The sequence below is a fragment of the Cetorhinus maximus genome, chromosome 11 (assembly GCF_964194155.1).
Source record: "Cetorhinus maximus chromosome 11, sCetMax3.hap1.1, whole genome shotgun sequence".
NCBI lineage: Eukaryota > Metazoa > Chordata > Chondrichthyes > Lamniformes > Cetorhinidae > Cetorhinus > Cetorhinus maximus.
In genome coordinates, this window is record NC_135889.1 from 76,008,457 (window position 1) to 76,026,533 (window position 18,077).

General features: G+C 43.1%; 1 protein-coding gene across 13 annotated transcripts in view; it reads right to left on the reverse strand.

The window, feature by feature from the left end:
- Positions 1-18,077, reverse strand: part of LOC144686695 (RNA-binding motif, single-stranded-interacting protein 1-like) — a 637,597-nt gene that overhangs the window by 54,447 nt on the left and 565,073 nt on the right. The gene's annotated exons all lie outside the window — the stretch shown is intronic.

Genomic DNA, 18,077 nt, shown 5'->3' on the forward strand with positions numbered 1-18,077 from the left:
TACTGTGGCTACAAGAACAGGTCAGAGGCTGGGTATTCTGCAGCAAGGAACTCACCTCCCGACTCCCAAATGCCTCTCCATAATTCATTAGACGCAAGACAGGAATAATATCCTTTAAAGAAGGAAATCTGCCATCTTTACCTGGTCTGACCTACATGTGACTCCAGACCAACAATGTGGTTGACTCTTAGTGGCCATGCAAACCACTCAGCTGTAAGCCTCTATCAAAAGATTGAAAAGGAATTAAACTGGACACACCATACAGTATTGACCTAGGCACCAGAAGTGACAACACCACAATCCGCCTACTCGACCCTGCAAAGCCCTCCTTACTCGTATCTGGGGGCTTGTGCCAAAAGTGGGGGAGGTGTTCCACAGGCTAGTCAAGCAACAGCCTAAAATAGACATACAGTAGATCATGATGCATAAGTTGGCCTTTGAAGCCTCAAAAAATCCTTCCAAGAACAGGGTTGACGTATATGCTGAGTATAGAAGTGGAAATGAATTAAAACGTTTTAAAAAGTGAGAAAAAAATAGATAAAAATTAAATTTTTAAAATCTATATATATATTTTTTCCCACCTATTTTTATTATTTTAAATTTATTTCCATTTTTATTCGTTGTTTTATCCCCACCTTTTTAGCCTATTTCAATCTTTTTTCCCCACACTTTCCCCTCCCCCCACCCCACACCCACTAGGGCCATCTGTCACTTGCTCATCCTGCTGTCTACTCTTAATGTCACCATTAGCATCTCCTTCAGCCAGTATCACCACCATCAACACCCCTTCGACCTTTTGTTTATGACATCTTTTGCAATCTCTCCTTTGCCTCCATCTATCACTGGCCTTCTCTCCAACTTCACCTGTTCCACCCCCCTCAAACAGTATACATTTCACTAAAAGTCATTTTTAGTTCTCAAGAAGAGTCGTACGGACTCGAAACGTTAACTCTGTCTTTCTATCCACAGATGCTGTCAGACCTGCTGAGTTTTTCCAGCTATTTTTGTTTTTGTTTCAGATTTCCAAGCATCCACAGTATTTTGCCTTTATCAGTGTTAGGATTCCATTCTGGATCAAATGTGGCGCTTTTGGTTTCAGGATCAATCCTCCACAACAAATCATTTTTGTCTCCATCCACTGAATTGAATATTCCACATTTTTTGAACAATCTGATGACAGTTTGTACAATAATAGCATCCCATGATTTCATAACAACACCACACAAAATATCAAGTGGGACAGCACGTATATTTATAATCTGTGAAGGTTTTTTCTCCACCAGCTATCCAGCTATTCCAATCTGCACGAACATGATCCTAGAATGACTTGTTGAGGCATGCATCGAAAGATTGATCTACAGAGGTCAGGCCCCTTGGTATAACTGCAACATGGGTGTTATATCTTCAGAGGCACCTCTTGTTGTCTTTGGTTATATGGGATCTGAACACGTCTCACACGAATAAGCTGCTTTCTTCACATAAGCCTATTCCACACATTATCGATTCATAATTTCACTCCATTCTCATCCATCCAAACGTCATCGTAGTCACGCACAAAAAACCTTGCAGGGAACTTGATGTTCAGCATGGTTTTACATTTACTCAAAGGCTTTAATTTCTTTCCAGGTTTTTGAATTTTGTCCGTCATGTCATTTTTACTAGAACTGTTCCTGAACTGTTCTACTCAACAGTTTGGTTGTTGGGCATAATGAAATTCATGGGCACTTCATCTATGTTGCTGATATAACTTAATTGCTGTCTGATGAAGAACGGCTGGCAACTGATCATTTTGGTATCGAGGTCTCTGGGCAAGCTTGGTCTTCTTTCGCAACACTACACTGCTCTGTACCATAAAGCAGCTATACCAACTCGTTGTTGGTCTGAATTCTTTGCCGGATTCAGGGTTTGAATTTGTTCACTTAAAGTGCATACATAGACATTGCATTTCTTGTGAAGATGTAACCATTCGGACAATTTTTGAGGACCCATTCCTAGGCATGCTTCTCAAGATCTGGGCAGTGACTGACCCCTGTTCTGATTATGTATTTGGTCTTGGGCATCTTCTTCAGGGCAGATTCCTCCTTCTTCCAATCTTACACCAGTTTTTCACAAATACTGAATGCCCTTGATGTAGCACAGTTATTTCTATGAGTTAGCAAATGTTATGACATTTTGCTTCAAAGCAGCCTCATGCTTCATTTTTGCTGGAAGACCCATTTCTGGTTGTCACTTGGTCTGCTCTTTGTGAGCATGTCTTAAACATCCATGCATTTTCTTTGTAAGACAGCGCACATTACCTGCTTGATTCCATCCTATTACAGTATAATGCAAGTAGAACACGCATTTCTGGAGTGAAAAATTGAGGCTGACTATGAATGGGTGTATAAAATTTCATAGCTGAAAAGGGAGGTCAACTTATAGGCCGAGTATATACAAAAGCACCATTTTTGGCACCAAAAAAACGGGGTTGTCTTATATGACGTATCCATGGTACTTACCGAATCATACCTTACAGCCAATGTCACAGACCCCTCCATCTAAACTCCTGGGTATGTGCCTGTGTCACCAGTGGTGGCAGCTGAGTGGTATATAGTCAGGAGGGAATAACCCTGTGAGTCCTGAACACATGAAGCCTCATGGCATGAGGTCAAACATGTACAAGGAAATCACTTGCTGGTTACCACCTACCGCCCTCCCTCAGCTGATGAATCAGTACTCCTCCAGGCTGAACACCTTTTGGAAGAAGCACTGAGGATTGCAGGGCACTGAAAATACTCTGGGTGGGGGACTTCAATGCCCATCACCAAGAGTGACTTGGTAACACCACTACTGACTGAGCTGGCTGAGTCCCAAGGACATATCTGCCAGACTGGGCATCCAGCAGATGATGAGGGAACCAACAGGAGTGAAAAACCTACTTGACATTGTCCTCACTAACCTACCTGATATAGGTGCATCTGTTCATGACACTTTTGGTAGGAGTGATCACTGCACAGTCCTTGTGGAGACGACAGCCAACTCTGGTTCAACGAGTGCAGGAAAGGATGCTAAGAGCAGCACTAAGCATACATAAAAATGAAGTGCCAACCTGATGATGCTATAACACAGGACTCTTGAATATTAAACAGCGAATGCAGCATGTGATATACAGAGGAAAGTGATCCCCTCACCAACGGACCAAAGGTTCTGCAAGCCTGTCACATCCATGGTAAAATAAGCAACTAACTGGAGGAAGCAGCTCCATACATATCTCCATTCACAATTATGGGAGAGCATAGCATGTCAGTGCAAAAGGCAAGATTGAAGCATTTGCAACCATCTTCAGTGAGAAGTGTCAAGTGGATGATCCATTGCAGCTGCCTCCTGAGGTCCCCAGCATCACAGATGCCAACATTCAGTCAATTTGATTAATTTCACATGGCATCAAGAAATGGCCGAAGGCACTGGATACAGCAAGAACAATGGGCCCTAACAACATCCTGAATTGTGCTTCAGAACTAGCCACTCCCCTAGATGAGCTGTTCCAGCTGAACTTTAACACAGGTATTGACCCGTCAATATAGAAAATTGCCCAGGTATATCCTGTTCACAAAAAACGGGAGAAATCCAATCAGGCCAATTATTGGCCCATCAGTCTGCTCTTAACCTTCAGAAAAATGATGAAGGTGTCAATGACAGTGCTATCAAGTGCATTTCCTCAGCAATAACCTGCTCATCAATGCTCAGCTCGAGTTCCACCTCCAGGAGCACTCAGCCCTAGATCTCATTACAGCCATGATCCAAACGTGGACAAAAGAGCTGAATTCCAAAGCTGAGATTAAAATGACTGCCCTTGACTTCAAGGCAGCATTTGACCAAGTGTGGCATCAAGAAGTCCTAGCAAAATTGAAGTCAATGGGAATCAAGGGAAAAATCTCCATTTGCCTGGAAGAGTGCAGTTCCAGCAACACTCAAGAAACTTGACACCGTCCAGAGCAAAGCAGCCTGCTTAATCGGCAACCCACCCACCACCTTAACCATTTATTCCCTCCACCACTGACATACAATGGCTGCATCATATATCATCTGCAAGGTACACTGCATCAACTTGCCAAGGTTTCATCGAAAGAACTTCCCAAGCTCCCTTAGAAGGACAAGGGCAGCAGGCACAAATCAACACCATCATCTCCAAGTTCAGCTCCAACTCTTACACAATATTGATTTGGAAATACATCGCTGTTTATTCATTGTTGCTGAGTCAAAACACTGGAACTCCTTACTTAACAGCACTGTGGGAGCACCCACACACACACAAACTACAGTGGCTCAATAAAGCAGTCACTGCCTCAAGGGCAATCAGGGAAGGGCAATAAATGTTGGCCTTGCTGGTGATGCACAAGTCCCATAAATGATTAATAAAAAAAACTCTTCTGAATCACTTCACAGTTCAGTGTTAACACAGCCCTTGGCATCCACCACATATAACTGTAATAAGCGCTTCTTATTAAAGCACAGGGATCAGTATATGTTAAAGAGTCACAGACAGCAGATAGTGAAAAAGATTAAATTAATCTTGGATTAAGTATCCCTATGTGTGTTCAGTAATTGTGCTATTTGTTTAGAATGTGTAATATGCAATTTAATGACATAAAATATTGGTCATCTTCACTTAAATTGATAATGCCACATCTCGAAACTACAGTTCCACTCTTGTTTGGCAGAAAGGCAATATGAATCAGAAAAATATTATGAGTACCTTTCCACCATGCATATCCAATTTTTCTACATTTCCATCCTGAGCAGGATGGTCTGAAGAATCTCTGTTTCTTCCTTTAACAAAGGCCCAACCAGCCCCATCCAACACCCTCCTCTCACCTGGCTGGACTTTTGTTGTTCTCGCATTGAACATCTCCTTTTAACTCCACTCTCTTCTTCCAAATAAAAGGTGTTGCTATCTACCCCCCATAATCCTTGACTCCCTTGTCAATCAAAAATCTGTCTAATTCTGCCTTTAATATATTCAGTGACCCAGCCTCTAATGCTCTCTGGAGGAGAGAATTCCACAGGCTAATGACCCTCAGAAAAAATTTCTCCTCTCAGTCTTAAATGGAAGATCCCTAATTTTGAAAGTGTGTCACTTGATTCCAGACTCCTTCAAAAAGGGAAACATCCTCTCAGCATCCCCCCTGCAAAGACCCCTCAGGATCTTAAATGGAAGCAGGGAATGCTGGAAAAAGTCAGCAGGTCTAGCAGCATCCGTGGAGAGAGCAACAGAGATAACGTTGAGTCCGTATGACTCTTCTTCAGAGCTGAAGTGAGGTAGAAATGTGATGGAAACAAAATCAAAAATTGCTGGAAAAACTCAGCAGGTCTGACAGCGTCTGTGGAGAGAAAAACAGAGTTAACGTTTCGAGTACGTATGACTCTTCTTCAGAACTAAAGAGAAGTAGAAATGTGAAATATATACTGTTTAAGAGGGGTTGGAACAGGTGAAGCTGGATAGAAGGCCAGTGATAGGTGGTGGCAAAGGAGAGATTGCAAAAGATGTCATAAACAAAAGGTCAAAGTGGTGTTGATGGTGGTGACACTGGCTGGAGGAGGTGCTAATGGTGACATTAGGAGTAGAAAGCAGGATGAGCAAGTGATAGATTGCCCTAGCAGGGGTGGGGTGGGGAGAGGGGATGGCGTGGGAGAAAAGATCGAAATAGGCTAAAAGGAGGGGATAAAACAATGAATTTTAAAAATAATAATAAATAGGTGGGAAAAAAAATATATATATATAGAAATTAAAAAATAAATATTTGAAAAAGGGAATAAAAAAGGGGTGAGGATGGAGGAGCGAGTTCATGATCTGAAGTTGTTGAACTCAGTTTTAAGTCCAGAAGGCTGTAAAGTGCCTAACTGGAAGATAAGGTGCTGTTCCTCCAGTTTGCATTGAGATTGTCATGTTTATGACATCTTTTGCAATCTCTCCTTTGCCTCCACCTATCACTGGCCTTCTATCCAGCTTTACCTGTCCCACCCCCCTTAAATGGTATATATTTCACCACATTTCTACTTCTCTTTAGTTCTGAAGAGTCACACGGACTCGAAACATTAACTCCATCTTTCTCTTCACAGATGCTGTCAGACCTGCTGAGTTTTTCCAGCAATTTTTGCTTCTGTTTCAGATTTCCAGCATCCACAGTATTTTGCTTTTATTTTATAGAAATGTGATGGGTTTTATACTGTTGAAGAGAGGGGTGTAGCGGGTGCAGCAAATAGAAGGTCAGGGACAGGTAGGAGCTCAGGAGAGATTTGATAAAGATGTCATGGACATGACAAGGGTGGGGGGGGGGGTGGTAATGATAATATTAAAGACTAAGGAAAGAGTCAATAGTGGCATAAAGGTCAGTTAGCAGAATGTGCTAATAGCAGAACAAGGATCAGCACTCTCTGAAAGCAAAACATGAGAACAAGTTGCAGGCTGGCCCTTGTGGGGTGAGGGGTTTGGGGAAAAAAAATATCAAAATGGAGGACAGACTTCATGGTCTGAAGGTGTTGAACTCAATGTTACGTCCAGAAGGCTCTTAAGTGCCAAATTGGAAAATGAAGTGCGGTTCCTCCAGTTTGCGCTGGGCTTCATTGGAACATTGTGGCTGGCCAAGGACAGAAATGTGGACATAAGGGCAAGATGATGATTTGAAATGGCAAGCAGCAGGAAGGTCAGGGTCCTGGTTATGGACTGAGTGATGGCGTTCCACAAAAGTGGCCACCTAGTCTGCGTTTGGTTTGCCCAATGTAGAGGAGACCACATTGTGAGAAATGAATGCAGCAGACTAAATTGAAAGAAGTGAATCATTGCTTCACTGAAAGGAGTGTTTGGGGCCTAGGACAGTGAGGTGGTAAAGGGGCAGGTGTTACACCTCCTGCAATTGCATGGGATGGTGCCATGGGGTTGGAGGTGATAGAGGACTGGACCAGGGTATCACAGAGTCTCTGCAGAATGCTGACAGGGGAGGTGAGGGGGAAATGTGTTTGGTGGTGGTATCATGCTCGAGTTGGCAGAAATGGCAGAGGATGATCCTTTGAATAAAGAGGCTGTTTTGAGTGAAAAATGAGGACAAGGGGAACCCTATCATGGCTCTGGGAGGGAGGGGAAGGGGTGAGGACAGAAGTGCGGGAAATGGATCAGACATGGCTGAGGGCCCTGTCGACCACAGTGGGGGGGAACCTCAGCTCAGGAAAAAGGAAGACGTGTCAGATGTGCCATTGTGAAAGGCAGCATCACCAGAACAGATGTGACGGAGGCAGAGAAACTGGGAGAATGGGATGGAGTCCTTACAGGAAGCAGGATATGAGGAGGTGTACTCGAAGTAGCTATGGGATTTGATGGGCTTGCAATGAATATTGGCGGACAGTCTATCACCCCCAGAAGTGGAGACAGAGAAGTCAAGGAAGGTACAGGAAGTGTCAGAGATGGACCATGTGAAGGTGAGAGGGGTGGAGGCAAAATTGATAAATTCTTCCAGGTCCACACGAGGGCACGAAGCGGCACCGATACAGTCATCGACGTACCGGAAAAAGAGCTGTGACTGGGGGCCAGAGCAAGACTGGAACATGTTGCACATACCCATCAAAAAGACAGGCATAACTGGGACCATAGCCACACCTTTTATTTGGAGAAAGTGAGACAAGCTAAAGGAGAAATTGTTCAATGAGAGAACAAGTTCAGCTAGGCAGAAGAGGATGGTAGCGGATGGGGATTGTTTGGGCCTCTGTTCAAGGAAGAAGTGGAGAGCCCTCAGACCGTCCTGGTGGGAGATGGAAGTGTGGAGGGATTGGATGCCCACAGTGAAGAGGCAGCGGTTAGGGCCAGGAAACTGGAAATTGGGAACATGCTGTCAGGCATCAGAGGAATCACAAATGTAGGTGGGAAGAAGCTGGACAAGGGGAGAGAAAAGAGAGTCAAGATTGGCAGTTCAGTGGGGCAGGAGCAGGCTGAATCTACCAGGGTCTGTCAGGACAGTCTTGTATGTGGATTTTGGGAAGGAGGTAGAAATGGGCTGTGGGGGGTTGGGGGACTGTGAGGCTGGAGGCTGTGGGGGAAGATCCCCAGAGGAGATGAGGTCAATGACAGTCCAGGAAACAATGCCTGATGTTCGGTGGTGGGGTCCAGGGGGAGGTAGGAAGAAATGTCTGAGAGTTGGCACTCAACCTCTGCAAGGTAGAGATTGGTACACCAGACAACAACAGCACCTACTCATTTCAGCAGATTTGATGAAGTCAAGGTTGGACCTGGCAGAATGGAGTGCAGGAAGTTCAGAAAGAGACAGGTTGGAGTGGATGAGAGGAGCAGAGAGAGGCCACAGGGAGGGGTCCAGGTGGAGGAAAATACTGGAGGCAGGTGAAAGGATTTGTTGAACTCATCATCTCAAATGCTGGGAGGATGTTTGCCCTGTGAGGCAGTCTAGAATTAAGGGGCACAGTTTAAAAATTAGGCTTCTCCCATTTGAAACTGAGATGAGGAGATTTTTTTTCTCAGAGGTCATTAGTCTGTGGAATTCTCTTTCCCAGAGAGAGAAGTGGAGGCTGGGTCATTGAAAACCATAAAGACGAGTTTTCGGTTTCTATTTCAGATTTCCAGTATCCATACTATTTTGTTTTTGCAGGTACTTAATGTAGCTTAGAGCATAATAGGCTTGTTACACTTTGAAAACATTTTAGTCAGCTTGTGGCTTACCAGGAACAGCTGTACGAAGTCAGAATTTATTTGGGGACCTGTGCATCCATCTACGTGGAACAGCACAACTTTTATCCTGCTTCATGGGAACTGAACAGATAAATTGTACACTTATTTGCACTTCATAATGACTCTTCCCCACAAAATGCAGGGAATTATCAACCACTCCATCAAAAATAATACTTTGGATCCAGGGAAAAAATCCATTTTCTTTGAGCAAGGAGGCATAAATGAAAAGGGAGAAAAAGTGTGCGTGATAGAAATGTATTCATCTTGCCTTTTAATCTGGATTGAATTTGACCTCTACTCACCAAGAAAAGTGATATTAACTGTTCTGCCATCCAATTACTCCAACCAATTTCCTCATTTAATTAAATGCATGACCAAGAATGTTTCTTTGCTCCACAAATGCTGCCTGTGCTATCATAGTAGCTACAACATAATGACAACACTGCTATTGCGTGATTCTATTTTTCTCAGGATACTATATTAATTCATGGTTGTGCAAACATTTTGCTAATTATACTTTTACAAAATATGCATTATTAAAAGGGAAACCAGGAGAAAGGGGCAGAGGGGAAACCAAAGGTGGAAGGAACTTTGATACCACCAGAAACTACTGGCAACTCACTGAAATAGCATTGATAACTCTGAGATTTTCCATACAACCAGCAATAATACAATAACTCACTGATAGTTGATATGCAATTCATAGTAATACGTATAATGTCCCACCAGTAACTTGTGGTAAACCTGAAGCCTGCTGCTACTTGCCCTGAATCACCCAGCACTGTACAAGGTGTAGTCAGGCACCCCAGTCAGCCACTTTTAACAGGCCCTATCTCTCTCCCTACCTCTTTAGGCTCTGGTTTGGTCTTGGGTTGTATGCGAAGGTGACATATCTGTACTCGAAACCTCAGTCAGAGCTGATCTGTACTTGTACTTTGTGTTAAAACTGGGCGGCACAAACTGACCTGAATAAAACCAAGTTACTCCATACATAGGGCAGCAAACCTGCGGCACTTCTTACAGGGCACATCATCCGAAACTCAGCTCAGCACCAACATTTCTGAACTACTCCTTGAGCTTGAACTTGATAAAGGAAAGTTTTCATTCTTATTACAGAAATTACATACAGGTGATTTGCCCCTGTACTGCCACTCTCTCTTGTAGTTGCATTCTCCCCGACTCCGCAAAGATGTTTTTATCTTCCTTTTTTTCCCAAATATACATCCCATTCCTTTTTAAATTAAGTTTTAAGCTTTATACCAATTGTTACATGTCTAATAGTCCTCAGATCAAGAACATTTCTCCTTGTTTCTCCACTGTCTCATCCAGTGAGAATCCTCATTTCAGGTCCCTAGCTCTCCATTCACTTGTCTGTGGAAACACTCTTTCACAATTTGTCCACAGTGAGATATTATCCACTTAGTCCTTTACTGGCTACTTTGCCTTCAGTGTTGCTGCCACTCACCACCTTGCTGTCACTTCTCCTGGCTCTGTAGAATATGTTGGTCAGACCCAAACATTTCACATGCACCAATTGCTTGAGTCCCAATCTCACAACCACTAATTCCCTCACACTCACTCTCTAATTCCCCATTTCCCTGTTTCGCTTTCTTCCCCCAAGCTCCCACCCCCCATCTTTCCCCATGATACCCCATTCTCCATCTCATCCCAAGCCTCCATTCTCCATCTTTCCCTTGATCTCCTATCCTTCTTCTCCCCCAACTCCACCCATCCACCCCCACTCTCAAGCCCCGGTTTGAGACCATGCCGGATGTCAAGCCTCCCTCGACTCCCTGAATGCCGATGTCTGAGATTCCTGAGGCTCTGGATTCAACTCTCCAGCCCCCTGCTGACTGCGCTCCATGTGGTTGCAGCTCTCTGTGGCTGGATGCAGCACAAAGCTGAAAGCTGGAAATAGGAAGCAGTGAGCAGCTAGTAATATCACATGGCAGGGGGTGGGAAATTTAAATAGCTGACTTCCTGGGCTTCCAGGGGCATAAGTCAAGAGAGATACCCTGATTCCATGAAACTTCAGTCATTCAACTAAGAAGTGAGCAGAGTCTGCGACGCACAAACACTTGCTCCTTGCATCAGGTGCTGCGTAGCCGAACTGATGGTCCTCGACGATCTCGCTGGAAGATGCTCAAAGCCAAGCCAAAAATTTTTAGTTTCACTTTTGTGGGTTCAGGACAAGCAGAAGTGCTCTGTCGTCCACTAAAAAAAAAATCAAACCCTCTGCTGGCACATTCGAGCCCTTTGGTCAGGATTTTCTCACGCTCCAGGCCCAAACTTGCCAGCAGGCTCTGACTGGTGAGTGGCAGGGAGGGCAGCTCTTTAGTGTTTACAGGTCAATGGTGGTATTTAATAGAGGCTAAAAGACAAATTTGGACTTTGGAGAGCCACAGACCAGCACTCAGAGCAGGCATTCTGCTGACTTTGCACACATTTTGGGCCCAAGTTGAGTTTCTCCCTCATTCATATTATAAGCCAATAGTCTTTCAGTTTTAAGGGACAATACCAGTATTTATTTAACCAAGTTTCTATTTTGAATTGGTTGTAAAATGTTTAAGCCTATGCTCTTAGTCAACTTGCAATTTAATTTATAAGTTACTAATAGCCAGTGTAATCTTATTATATCCTCCCTAATTTTCTGACCCATGAACTTTTGATCCAATTTCCTATCCTAGGTCACTATGACTTTCAAATGTTGGAGGAATGCATGCTTTTCTGATGAGGAACACATGAATACTGTCTAACCTATATTGCAGTAACATGCCACAAGGTTAACCGGAACTAACTATTTTCCTTTATGACCTCAGGAAAATGCAAATGCAGCCTATCGACTTCCATGCCAAATTCCAGGCATTCAGTAGCCAAAATTGTGCTGCAGAAACCATTCAGGATATAGACAAAAGAATGCTGCAAACTGGTCAGATTCCTGTCATCTGTCCATGCTGCATGGTTATCAATTGTCAGTTGTGTACCACACTGCTCTCCAGTCCACAAAAAGCAGGACAAATCCAACTCAGCCAATTACTACCCCATCAGTCAACAAGCATGCACAAAAAGGCTAAGCTCGAGGTGAGGTGAGTGACTGCCCTTGACATCTAGGCAGAATTTGACTGAGTGTGGCATCAAGGAGCCCTAGCAAAACTGAAGTCAATGGGAATCAAGGGAAAAACTCTCCACTGGTTGGAGTCATACCTAGCACAAAGGAAGGCTGTTGTGGTTGTTGGAGGTCAATCATCTTAGTCCCAGGACATCATTGCAGGAGTTCCTCAGTGCCTATGCCAACCATCTTCAGCTGTTTCATCAATGACCTTCCCTCCATCATAAGGTCAGAAGTGGGGAAGTTCGTGCATGATTGCACAATGTTCATCATTCGCAATTCCTCAGATACTGAAGCAGTTCATGTCCAAATGCAGCAAGACCTGGACAATATTCAGGCTTGGGCTGATAAGTAGCACGTAACATTCGCACCACACAAGTGCCAGGCGATGACACTTCCAACATGAGAGAATCTAATCATCTCCGCTTGACGTTCAGCTCTTTTGTCCATGTTTGGACCAAGGCTGTAATGGGGTCAGGAGCGGAGAAGCCCTGGTGGAGCCCAAATTGAGTGTCAGAGAGCAGGTTATTGCTGAGTAAGTGCCGCTTGATACCGCTGTCGACAACACTTTCCACCACTTTGCTGATGATAGAAAGTAGACTCATGAGCCAGCAATTGACTGGGTTAGATTTGTCCTGCTTTTTGTGGACAGAAATTACTTGGGCCAGTAACACGTCTCCTGAGTCCTCAAAGTTCATCCATCATCTACAAGGCACAAATCAGGAGTGTGATGAAATACTCCTCACTGCCTGGATGAATGTAGCTCTAACACCACTCAAGTTCAACTCCATCCATGACCAAGGAGGCCTCTTGTCTGTCACCCTATCCAACACCGTCGTGAACATTCACTCCCTTCTCACTGGCACACAGTGGCAGCAGTCTGTACCATCTACAAGGTGCACTCAGCAACTCGCCAAGGCTCCTTGAACAACACCTTCCAAATCTGCAATCTCTGCCATCTAGAAGAATAAGAGCGGCAGTGCATGGGGACACCACCACATAGAAGATTCCCTTCACATCACATATCATCCTCACTTGGAAATATATCACTGTTCCTTAACTGTAACGAGTTCAACATCCTGGGATTTCCTTCCTAACAGCATTGTGGGTGTACCTACAACACAGATTGTTGTGGTTCAAGAAGATGGCTCACCACTACCTTCTCAAGGGTACTTAGGAATGGGCAATAAGTGTTGACCATGCCACATCCATAAATGAAAAAAAAACACAATCAGGCAGAATACATAGTGTAGGAGAAAATTGCAAAAATATATAAGAAGGGCAAAGGGCAAGTATGAGAAAAAAAAGTGAGCAACATAAAAAGGAATACAAAGATCTCAGTGCTCGGATCACTGCTTTTTTGATATATATAAATGACTTGCATACTGCAATACAGAGACAATTTTCAAAATTTACTGATGATACCAAGCTTGGAGTTGGTATTAAAGGGACAGTGGTTAGTTAAGGGATAGATGGAGAGTAGTGGTGAATAGATGTTTTCCTGACTGGACTGAAGTATGTAGTGTGATCCCCAACAGTCAATATTAAGAGCAATGCTTTTCTCATTATTTATAAATGAACTGGGCTTGGGTATAGGGACTAAAATTTTGAAGTCTGCAGATGAAACAAAACTTGGCAATATAGTAAATAATGTGCAGTGTAGCAGCAGAATTCAAGAGGACATAGGCAGACTGGTGGTATGGACAGAGGCATGGCAGATACAATTTAATGCAGGTAAGTGTGAAGTAATCCACTTTGGCAGAAACACTATGGAGAGTGGGTGTAACCTAAATAGTAGCACTTTGAGAAGGGGCTGGGGGTAGTGCAAAAGCATCTGTGAATCTTCATTCACAAATCTTTGAAGGTGGAAGGGCAAGTTGGTGAGATGGTTAAGTGTATGAGATACTTGAGTTTGGAAATAAGAGCATTGAATACAAAAAACAAGTTGTGGAGAAGCTTTTCATGTTTTTGATTAGGCTTTAGCTGAAGTAATGGTTCTGGGCACAACACTTCAGGAAGGATGTGAAGGCATTGGAGGAGGGGATACAGAGGGGTTTACCAGGATGATATCCTGGTTCAGACCGTTCAGTTACGTAGATTCTGCAACTGTCCAACAGGTTTGAGGTTCTTTCAGCGTATTTGGATGAGAGCGGGGCTGTAGGGTGGATCAGCTGACTGACCATGGCACTGTGGTACAGGAAGCCATTCAAGTGAGGGGAGCACAAAGGGACGTAGTGTTAGTAGAGGACAGTATAGTGAGGGGGATTGACACTGTTTTCTGTAGCAAGGAGAGAGAATCCAGGCGGCTAAGTTGCGTGCCCGGTGCCAGGGTTCAGAACATTTGCTCAGGGCTGGAGAGGAACTTGCAGTGGGATGGGGAGGATCCAGCGGTTGTGGTCCATGTAGGTACCAATGACATAGGCAGGATGAGGAAGGAGGTTCTGCATAATCAGTATGAGGAGCTAGGCACCAAATTAAGAATCAGAACCTCAAAAGCAATAACTTCTGGATTATTACCTGAGCCACATGCAAATTGGCAGAGGACAAATAAGATTAGAGAAATGAATATGTGGCTCAAAGACTGGTGTGGGTGAAGTGGGTCCCGGTTCATGGGGCAGTGGCACCAGTGTTAGGGAAAGTGTGATCTGTATTGTTGGGATGGTCTACTCCTGAACTGTGCTGGGGCTGGTGTACTAGTGAGCCACATAACTAGGGAAGTAGAGAGGGTTTTAAACTAAATAGTGGGGGCAAGGGAACAAATTTGGGAAGATGTGGTAAATCAAAGAGTATGACAAAGCAAGAGAGAAAGGTACCAAATATGGGAAATGATAAATGGACCGTGACAGGAAGAGATAGAGAGTACAAATCTAAGAGTAAATCAGCAGATAAGGCTAGACGTTACAAAACTAATACAAGGACAAAACTAAAGGCTCTGTATCTAAATGCACGCAGTATTCAAAAGAAAACAGATGAACTGATAGCGCAAATAGAAATAAATAAGTACGATCTGATAGCCATTATAGACGTGACTACAGGATGACATAGGTTGAGACCCGAATATTGAAGGGTACATGACATTTAGGAAGGACAGGAAGTTAGGAAAAGGTGGAGGGGTGACTCTGTTAATTAATGATGGTATTAGCACATTAGAGAGGGATGACCTAAGTCCACGGAACCAGAGTGTTAAAGCGGTTTAGGTTGAGATGAGAAATGATAAAGGCAAGAAGTCACTTGTGGGAGTGGTGTACAAGCCTCTAATTGTAATGACACAATAGGACAGAGTATAAAAGAGATAATGGGAGCTTGTCAGAAAGGAAAAGTAATAATCATGGGGCATTTTAATCTACATATAGACTGGAAAAATCAGATGGGAAACGGTAGTATAGATGAGGAGTTCATAGAATGTTTTCAGGATAGTTTCTTAGAACAGCAGGTTCTAGAGCCAACCAGAGAGCAGGCTATACTAGACCTGGTATTGAGCAATGAGATAGGATTAATTGATAACCTCCTAATGAAGGCACCCCTAGGTAGCAGCAATCATAATATGATTGAATTTTACATTCATTTTGAGGGAGAGGTGAGTGCGTCCAAGCCTAGTATTTTAGACTTAAATAAAGATAATTATGAGTGCATGAAAGCAGAAGTAGCTAAAATGAACTTGCAAATGAGATTAAGGGATATGTCAATAGAAGTTCAATGGCAGACGTTTAAAGGGATATTTCAGAATACACAGAACAGATACACTCCAACGAGAAAGAAAAATTCCAACGAGAAAGAAAAATTCCAAGTGGAGGGCCCACTATCTGTGGTTAACTAAATAGGTTAAATAGTATCAAACTTAAAGAAAAAGCATATGATTGCACAAAGATGGGTGGAAGGTCAGAAAATTGGACTGAATATAAAGGGCATCAAAGAACGACAAAGATTAATAAGGAGGGAAAAAAATTAGTGTACAAGAGAAAGCTAGCTACTGATATAAAGATGATAGAGTTTCTATTGATATTTAAAATAGAAAAAAGTTAAAGTGAGTGTTGGACCTATAGAAAGTGCATCTGCAGAATTGATAATGGGAAGTAGGGAGATGGCGGATGAATTGCACAGGTATTTTGCTTCGGTCTTCACCATAGAGGACACAAGTAACATCCCAGAAAATAGTTGTAAATCAGGAAATGGATAGGAGGGAGGAACTCGGAAAAATTACAATCACTAGGGAAGTGGTATGGTAAAAATTGTTGGTGCTGTGGGCTGACAAATCCCCAGGTCTGGATGGACTTCACTCTAAGGTCTTGAAAGAAATGGCTAGTGAGATAGTTGATGCAGTGGATTCAATTTTCCAAAATTTCCTAGATTTGGGGAAGGTTCCATTCGATTAGAAAATAGAAAGTGTAACTCCTTTTTTCAAAATGGGAGGGAGACAGGAAGCAAGAAACTACAGGCCAGTTAGCTGATCATCTGTCATAGGAAAAATGTTAGAAGCTATTATTAATGATGTTATAGCAGGGCACTTAGAAAAATCCAAGGCAATCAGGTAGATCAACAGAGTTTTGTGAAAGGGAAATCATATTAACCAATTTATTAGAGTCCTTTGAAGGAGTCACATGTGCTGTGGATAAAGGGGAACCGGTGAATGTACTGTATTTACATTCCCAGAAGGTATTTGATAAGTTGCCACATCAAATGTTATTGTGGAAAATAAAAGCTCATTGTGTAGGGAATAACATATTGACATGGATAGAAGTTTAGCTAGCTAACAGGAAGCAAAGAGTTGGCATAAATCAGTCTTTTTCTGGTTGGCAGAATATGACAAGCGGTGTGCCACAAGGATCAGTGCTGGGGCCTCAACCTTACAATTTATATAAATGACTTGAATGAAAGGACCGAAGGAATGGTTGCTAAATTTGCTGACGACATAAAGATAGGTAGGAAAGCAAATTGTGAAGAGGACATAAGGAGACTACAGAAGGACATAGATAGGTTAAGTGCGTGGGCAAAGATCTGGCAAACAGAGTATCCCATTTTGGCAGAAAGAATAAAAAAAGCTCATTATCTAAATGGTGAGAGATTGCAGTGCTCTGAGATTCAGAAGGATCTGGGTGTCCAGGTGCATGAATCACAAACTTCTAGTATGCAGGTAAAGCGAGTAATTAGGAAAGCTAACAGAATGTTAACGTTTATTGTGAGGGGAATTGATTACAAAAGTAGGGAGGTTATTCTACGGTTGTACAGGGCACTGGTGAGGCTGCATCTGGAGTATTGTGTACAATACTGGTCTCCTTATTTAAAGAAAGGCATAAATGCATTAGCAGTTCAGAGAAGGTTGACGAGACTAACGCCTGAAATGGGTGAGTTTCCTTGAGGAAAAGTTGGGCAGGTTAGGCTTGTATCCACTGGAGTTTAGAAGAGTAAGAGGAAACTTGATTGAAGTCTTTAAGATACTGAGGGGTCTTGACAGTGTGGACGTGGAGAAGGCGTTTCCTCTGGTGAGAGAATCTAGAATTAGGGGCCACTGTTTAAAAATAAGGGGTAGCTAATTTAAAACAGGGATGAGGAGAATTTTTTTCTCTGAGGATCGTGAGTCTTTGGAACTCTCTTCCTCAAAAGGTGGTGGAAGCAGAACCTTTGAATATTTTTAAGGTAGAGGTAGATAGATTCTGGATAAGCAAGGGGGTGAAAGGTTATTGGGGGTAGGCAGGAATTTGGGGTTGAGGTTGCAATCAGATCAGCCATGATCTTTATTGAATGGCGGAGCAGGCTCAAAGGGGCTAAGTGGCCTACTCTTGCTCCTAATTCGTAGATTCGTATGACAGGTTAGAGAAGCTGGGGGTTTTTTCCCTTAGAACACAGCAGGTTAAAGGGAGACTTATCACAGGCATTCAAAATAACTATGGGTTTTGGTAAGAGCAAATAAGGAGAAACTTTATCCCCTGGCTCGTGAACCAGAGGTCATAGATTTGTAATACTTGGCAGAAGAACTAGAGGGGAAACAAAGAAAAATGTTTTCACATGGAGCATTAGAATCTGGAATGCACTTCTTCAATTGGTGAAGAAATCAGACTCCATCAGAACGTTTGCACTTGCACTTGAAGAGGACTAATTTGTGGGTGTGGGGAAAAAGTTGGAGGGGTGGGACTAAATTAGGCAACTCTTTCAAAGAGCTGGCAACTGCATGGTAGGCTGAATGGCCTCCTTCTTTGCTATAATATTCTATGATTCTAACATGCCACCGAACTAGTCTGTGCACCTTTCCCATTACTCAAT